At 35.2% G+C, this 6,850-nt stretch overlaps 1 long non-coding RNA gene across 1 annotated transcript in view; it reads left to right on the top strand.

Annotated features, from left to right (window-relative positions):
* The first annotated feature begins 318 nt into the window (after positions 1–318).
* Positions 319–6,850, top strand: part of LOC116185412 — a 10,102-nt gene continuing 3,570 nt past the window's right edge. Inside the window, exon 1 of the long non-coding RNA XR_004150256.1 lies at positions 319–951. This is a non-coding gene — a long non-coding RNA (uncharacterized LOC116185412). The remainder of the gene's footprint in view (positions 952–6,850) is intronic.

Below are 6,850 nucleotides of genomic sequence, written 5' to 3' on the forward strand. Positions count from 1 at the left end.
GTTTCACTTTGCCTTCGAGATCCTTGTTACATTCTAATCGAATCTGGCCGGCGACCAGATGCGAATTGGATAGGGAGATTTCGAGCCGCCTCTAACGAGAGAGACTCGTTCTCAACTGGGAAAGTCATTCTCTCGAGAGCCGCTCTCACCTCGATTCTACACCTGGAAAAATAACTCTGCACGGTTGAGAGACTTTTGGATATTTTTGGATAATATATATATATATATATATATGTATATTTCGATAATTATTTATTAATTATCAACTTATCTTGGAGCTCGAAAACTTTACCTCGCGTGGATTATCTTTATTTTAATTTTTTTCGAACAACCTTGAATTAAATTACTGCAATAATAATAAAAATAATATATATATGCTCAACTCTAATATCTTTTTCTTCGAATCGAGCTCGAGAAAGAGATCGTTAATTCTCGAATGACCGTCTTATCTCTTCCTCCCCTCCACGGATACGCTTAGAAAAATAAGCAATATTGGAGAATAAAAGAGAGGGAGAGAAGGTAAAAGAAAGAGAAGATATATAATATTCATCGGAAAGAAAACGTTTTCGAGGAGAAAAAACGCGAGAAACGGAGGGGAAATACGTTAGTAACTCTCGAACTATGTTTAAAGAGAGGGGGGAGAGCTCGTAAAAGCTGGTCGCGCAAAGTTTTGATGAACAACACGAGATAAGTCGTAAGATACCTCGTGGCCGGATAATCAAATATATCCCCTTCCCTGCAATTTCTCCTCGACAAACTCGCGGAATCGAGTCGAGTCGAGTCGAGTCGAGTCGAGTCGAGTCGAGTCGAATGGAAAAAAAAGAAAGGAAGGAGCGAGGAAATCGACGCGCATTCGCCTTCGAGGCCGGAAACGGGAACGAAACCGGAAGTAGTAGGCGAGTGAACCTCTTTCTTTTTTTTTTTTTTTTTTTTTTTATTCTCTCCCTCGTGGTGGGCTCCCGTTAAAGAGTCGTTAAAGAGCGGAATTAACGTATCGTGTTCGCGCGTAAGCGAAGTGAGGAAGAAAGGAAGGAAGGAGAGAAGGAGGGATACTCGACGATACTCGGTTTACTCGATCGCGGCGCTCTCATCGACCCGCCGCTCATCGATGACATCGCTCACCGTCATAGGTGGCCCCGTATTCTCGCATAGATACACTTCTGAAACGCTGAACAATTAATTTTATCAACGATAGTAGTAGCGAGAGTATTTGATAATACGCGATTACAACGTTCTGGGACAGTGATTAATTATTATTATTATTATTATTATTATTATTAACTTTTCTTATTATTGCTAACTTTTGCGTTCTAATCAGATGCGATTTTCGGTCGTTATGATCATTTTATGTGGCAACTGGATCAATCCTATAATCCTCGATCAATGAAGGCATTGAGCATCGATCTGTGAATAATGTTTCTTGGAATTTTTATTTCTCTTTTCTTAGGAAACATATGATAAAAATCATTTGTTACGTTACCTGTAACAACGCATATCGTCACGTGTGAGCAAAATCGTCTTCGCTCATCGAAAATGAGGTCCAAAAGAATACAAACGGTTGAAAAAAGATTCCGTGGCGAATACTTCTTCCACGGGATTTTAATTATTTCTTTTTTTTTTTTTTTCCGTACTTGATAATTTTAGTTCGAGATGCCGTCTGAGAATAATTCGCCTAGAGAAAAAGATAAAAGATAAAAGCGTAAAAGATATGGAAAAAGAAAAAGAAAAAAGATAGGTAGATAGATAGAAAATTTGGAGGGATTGTTTCTCTCGCGAATACGAGAGCAACCTCTGTCTTTTTTATTCGAAGTTGCGGCGGCTGGGAGGAGGAGGAGGTAAAACAAAATGAGACCCCCCCCCCCTTTCTCCCTCCTCTCTATTTTCGTTGAAACTGAAAAGCGATGCTTTTGAAGCCCGTTTAAAATTAATCGGTGGTACAAAGCCGCGGGAGTGGGGTTTTCTTCGGTTGGAATTTCCCTTTTTCACGCACGTTTAATCCGGGGAAACAATCGGGGACCGTGGTTTGAAACGCTACGAACCGTGGCGGTTCGCACCGACCGACCGGATGCGGAATCCGTTTGTTTAAACACTCTCCCTCTTCCTCTCTCCCTCTCTTTCTCCCTCTCTCTCTCTCTCTCATGCGCTGGCATCAATTCCCCCGGCGTGAAACGATCCTGGCAAGAAACGAGGTTTCCACGAGGTTCGAGTTTGCGTGCGCGCGTGGTTGAAAACAGGACGGAAATGGGAACGTATTACGTGTATCGAGCGTGACATTTGCATAAAGCACAATAGGGAGAAAGATTCGCTTCTCGGATCGGATCGAGAGGGATCATCCCCTCTATTCTATCTTTCTATTATTAATTCTCTTCCCCTCCTCCTTCGTGGAAAGAGAGAGAGAAAGGAATAAAATGGACTTTCAATTATATTTCTAATTTTATTTCCTCGTTCAAGATGGCGTTGATGTCAATCGATTGCCATCTTCACGCAAAAGTATTTTCTTCGAAAGTAGCGTAGCCTCCTCCCTCGGGGGGGAATTATACGCGTACGTAAAACCAGAAGAATACCTTTCGGTATTTTTTAGAAGCAGTGAGAAAGTAACCACCGCTCGATATATTGGATTCGAATAGATTCGTTGCTCGTCTTGAGACAACATCCCTTTCGATACCTTCTCTCTTCTCTCTCTTTTCTCTCTCCTCTCTCTTCTCTTCTCTCCTCTTCTTTTTTCTTTTCTTTCTTCTCTTTTCTCTTTTTCTCTCTTCTCTCCTCTTTTTTCTTTCCTTTCTTTTCTTCTCTCTTCTTCTCTCCTTTTCTCTCTTCTCTCTTCTTTCTTCTCTTCTCTTTTCTCTTCTCTCTCTTCTCTCTTCTCTCTTCTCTTCTCTCTTTTTTTTCTTTCCTTTCTTCTCTCCTCTCTCCTCTTCTCTCCTTTTCTCTCTTCTCTTTTCTCTCCTCTCTCTTCTCTCTTTTCTCTCTCTTCTCTCTCCTCTCTCCTTTCTTCTCTTTTCTCTTCTCTCTTCTTTTCTCTCCTCTTCTCTCCTCTCTCCTTTCTCTTCTCTCTTCTCTTTCTTCTCTCTCTTCTCTCCTCTCTCTTCTCTTTTCTCTCCTCTCTCTCTTCTTCTCTTCTCTCGAAACTCGTTGCGACACTTTTTCGAGGTAACAAACTCTCACTCGACAAAAAATCGGCAAATCAACCGGAATTCTACGTATAACTCGAAATTACAAGAAAAGGATCGGATCTCTCGATTCTATTCAAAATTCGCATTGAAATCTCGCGCTTCGAGCTCTCGTTGTTCATTGTAAAGTTGAAATCGGAGACGGATTTTCCGTTTCCTTTCGTTACAAATTCAAGGGAAGAGGAGAGGAGATTTCTCTCTCTCGAAGGCACTTACGAAATTAAATCAATCTCTCCTCTTCCCCTCTTCGATCGAGTCCCCTCGCTTTAAATCCTTCCCGACTTCCTCCGTCGGGAAGGATGTTTCAACGCGGATCCTTTTTATCGGCTGAACCGCGATAATGTCGCCAACCTATTCCTCCCCTCTACGGTGAAGAAAGTGTGTCTCCAACGTTCTCTCGAGCCGCCAGCTATCTTCTTCTCCTTCTTTTTCTCCTTTTTCCTCTTTTTCTCTCTCTTTTTTTTTCCTTCCTTCGCTCGGTAGTCGTGTTCAGCCTTCTTCCTCTTCCATCCCTCGTTGGCCGTGTTCGGTGAAAGTGGTGCTGATTTATTTAAAAGACGATGCTACCGGCGAGATTCGCGCGGAAAGGAAGAGGGAGGGAGATGGAGATAGAGAGAGAAAGAGTCGGAAATATGGTGATGAATTCGGGCTGATGTTATTGGAAGTTGCATAACGGTTAGTGGTTCTCGTTGTCGAGCCGTCCATCTTATTCCAACGTATCTTTGTGCGGCTTTTGATAATAAAATATTTCTGAAAGGGTGTATATTTTGCAATGTGAATTTCTTCGAATTTTCTTTTCTTTTTTTCTTCTTCTTCTTCTTTTTTCTCTTTCTTTTAATCTTTATAGAGGCTAGAAATTGTGCGAATTTATGGTTTTATTCTCTTCTTTGTTCGATTTGATTAGATTATTTTGAAATGTTGAAACGGTTTCTCGTAGCTTTTAATAATAAGACGTGTATTCTTTTCTTTTCTTTTTCTCTTTTAATCTTGATGGAGGCTAGAAATTTAATTTATGGTTTTAATCGTAGATTATGTTAAAGTGTTAGTGGTTCTCGTTGTCGAACCGTCTATTTTATTCAACAATTGTTGTTATTCCTGTGGCTTTTAATGATAACATATTTCTCGAAGATTTCTGGATGTATCTTTTTTCTTTTCTTTTGTTTTCTTTTTCTCTTTTAATTTTGATAGAAACGTGCGAATTTATGATTTTATTCGTTGGCTTTGATTAGATTATTTTGAAATATTGAAGTTTTTTTAATGACAAGGAATTTGTGAAAGGATCTATCTTTTTCCTTTTCTTTTCTTTTCTTATGATTTTATTCGTTAGATTTGATTAGATCTTTTTCTTTTCTTTTCTTCTCTTTTTCTCTTTTAATCTTGATAGAAATGTGCAAATTTATGATTTTATTCTCTTCTTTATTGAATTTGATTAGATTATTTTGAAATATTGAAGCAATTCTTGTAACTTTTAATGACAAGATATTTCTGGAAGGGTGTATCTTTTTCTTTTCTTTTCTTTTCTTTTTCTTTTTTAATTTTGATGGAGGCTAAAAAGGTGCAAATTTATGATTTTATTCTCTTCTTTATTGAATTTGATTAGATTATTTTGAAATATTGAAGCAATTCTTGTAACTTTTAATGACAAGATATTTCTGGAAGGGTGTATCTTTTTCTTTTCTTTTCTTTTCTTTTTCTTTTTTAATTTTGATGGAGGCTAAAAAGGTGCAAATTTATGATTTTATTCTCTTCTTTATTGAATTTGATTAGATTATTTTGAAATATTGAAGCAATTCTTGTAACTTTTAATGACAAGATATTTCTGGAAGGGTGTATCTTTTTCTTTTCTTTTTTTCTTTCAATCTTGATAGAGGCTAGAAAGGTGCAAATTTTATAATAATTTTATTTTGTTCTTTATTGGATTTGATTAGATTATTTTGAAATTTTGAAATAATTCTTATAACTTTTAATGACAAGATATTTCTGGAAGGGTGTATCTTTTTCCTTTTCTTTTCTTTTCTTTTTTTCTTTTCATCTTGATAGAGGCTAGAAAGATGCGAATTTATAATTTTATTTTCTTCTTTATTGGATTTGATTAGATTATCTTCAAATGTTGAAGCAATTCTTTAGCTTTTAATGACGAGATATTTATGGAAGAGTGTATCTTTTGCAACGTGAGTTTCTCCTAATTTTCTTTTCTTTTCTTCTTATTTTTTATTTTTTCCTTTTTTAATTTTGATAGAAGCTAGAAACGTGTGAATTTATAATTTAAATATATTTGCAAGGATTTTAATAATTAATTGGATTTAATTGTAGAATTTATTTTGAAATGTTAACTTTTCACATTTCTGGAGGACATATCTGTATTTTTTGTGAATTTCTTCGAATTCTCTTTCCTTCTTTCTCTTTTAATTTTAAGCCTGAAAAAAAGAAGCGAATCAAATATTTTCAAGGATTTTAATCGTTAATCGAATTTAATTATAAATTATTTCGAAACTTTATTTAATGTTTCTCGTTGTCCTGCAGCCATTTCATCCAACGTGTCGTTATCTTTTAATAAAATAAAACATTTCCCTTTTCTTTTTCTCTCTTTTCCAATGACAATTTAGAGAAAAGATGCGAATTAAATATCTGCAACAATAATCGTCTTAATTTAATTTAATAAAATTGGCCAATCACTTTCAAATTCTTCTGATGATGAATTTCGATTATTCGAGTTTTGAAAATCTTCGTGGAAAGATTTCCTTGAGAAAAAATGAAGGAGAAGAGGGGGAGAAAGACGAGAAGAAAATGCGTTTAACCGATTACAACTCTTAACTCTTTCGTCAAGATCGTTTTAATTTACTGTTCCCTCCCCTAAAATAGATTACCAGAAAATTGAATAAAGATTCCTCTGGTAATAAATTAATCCCTCCTTTTCTGCGCGCTTTCGGAATCAACCGGAATTAACCAACGAAATTATTAATCGACAGAAACGTGAAGACGGCGTAAAATTTTAATTTCAAATTAAACTCCAAGTTAAACGGAGAGAGGGAAAAAAAAACACGCATAAACGATTGAAAACTTCGAAACTTCCTTAAACGATCCTTTCCAATTTATTTCAATCGAAAAACAACTCGAAGAAATTAGATAAAATTCCACGGAATAAATAAATTAAACACTGTCCCGAACGAAAAATCGATCGAAAGATTTTGAAGAAGAATCTACTCGAAGAAATGAATATATATATATATATACGTTTTTGAGGAAGAAATTATTCGAAGAAATGCATATATATACACATCTTTGAGGAAGAAATTACTCGAAAAAAAAAAAAATATATATATATATATATACGTTTTTGAGGAAGAAATTATTCGAAGAAATGTATATATATACACGTCTTTGAGGAAGCAATTACTCGAAAAAATACATATAAATATATATATGTATATATACGTCTTTGAAGAAGAAACTACTCGAAGAAATACATATAAATATATATATATATATATTTCCTCTTTGAGGAAGAAATTACTCGANAATGCATAAAAATATATATAGATATATATATGTCTTTAAGGAAGAAACTATTCGAAGAAAAGCATAAAAATATATATATATGTATATATATATATATACACGTCTTGAGGAAGAAACTACTCGAAGAAACGCATATATATATATATATATATATATATATA

The sequence above is a fragment of the Apis dorsata genome, unplaced genomic scaffold, assembly GCF_000469605.1.
Source record: "Apis dorsata unplaced genomic scaffold, Apis dorsata 1.3 scaffold_170, whole genome shotgun sequence".
Lineage (NCBI taxonomy): Eukaryota > Metazoa > Arthropoda > Insecta > Hymenoptera > Apidae > Apis > Apis dorsata.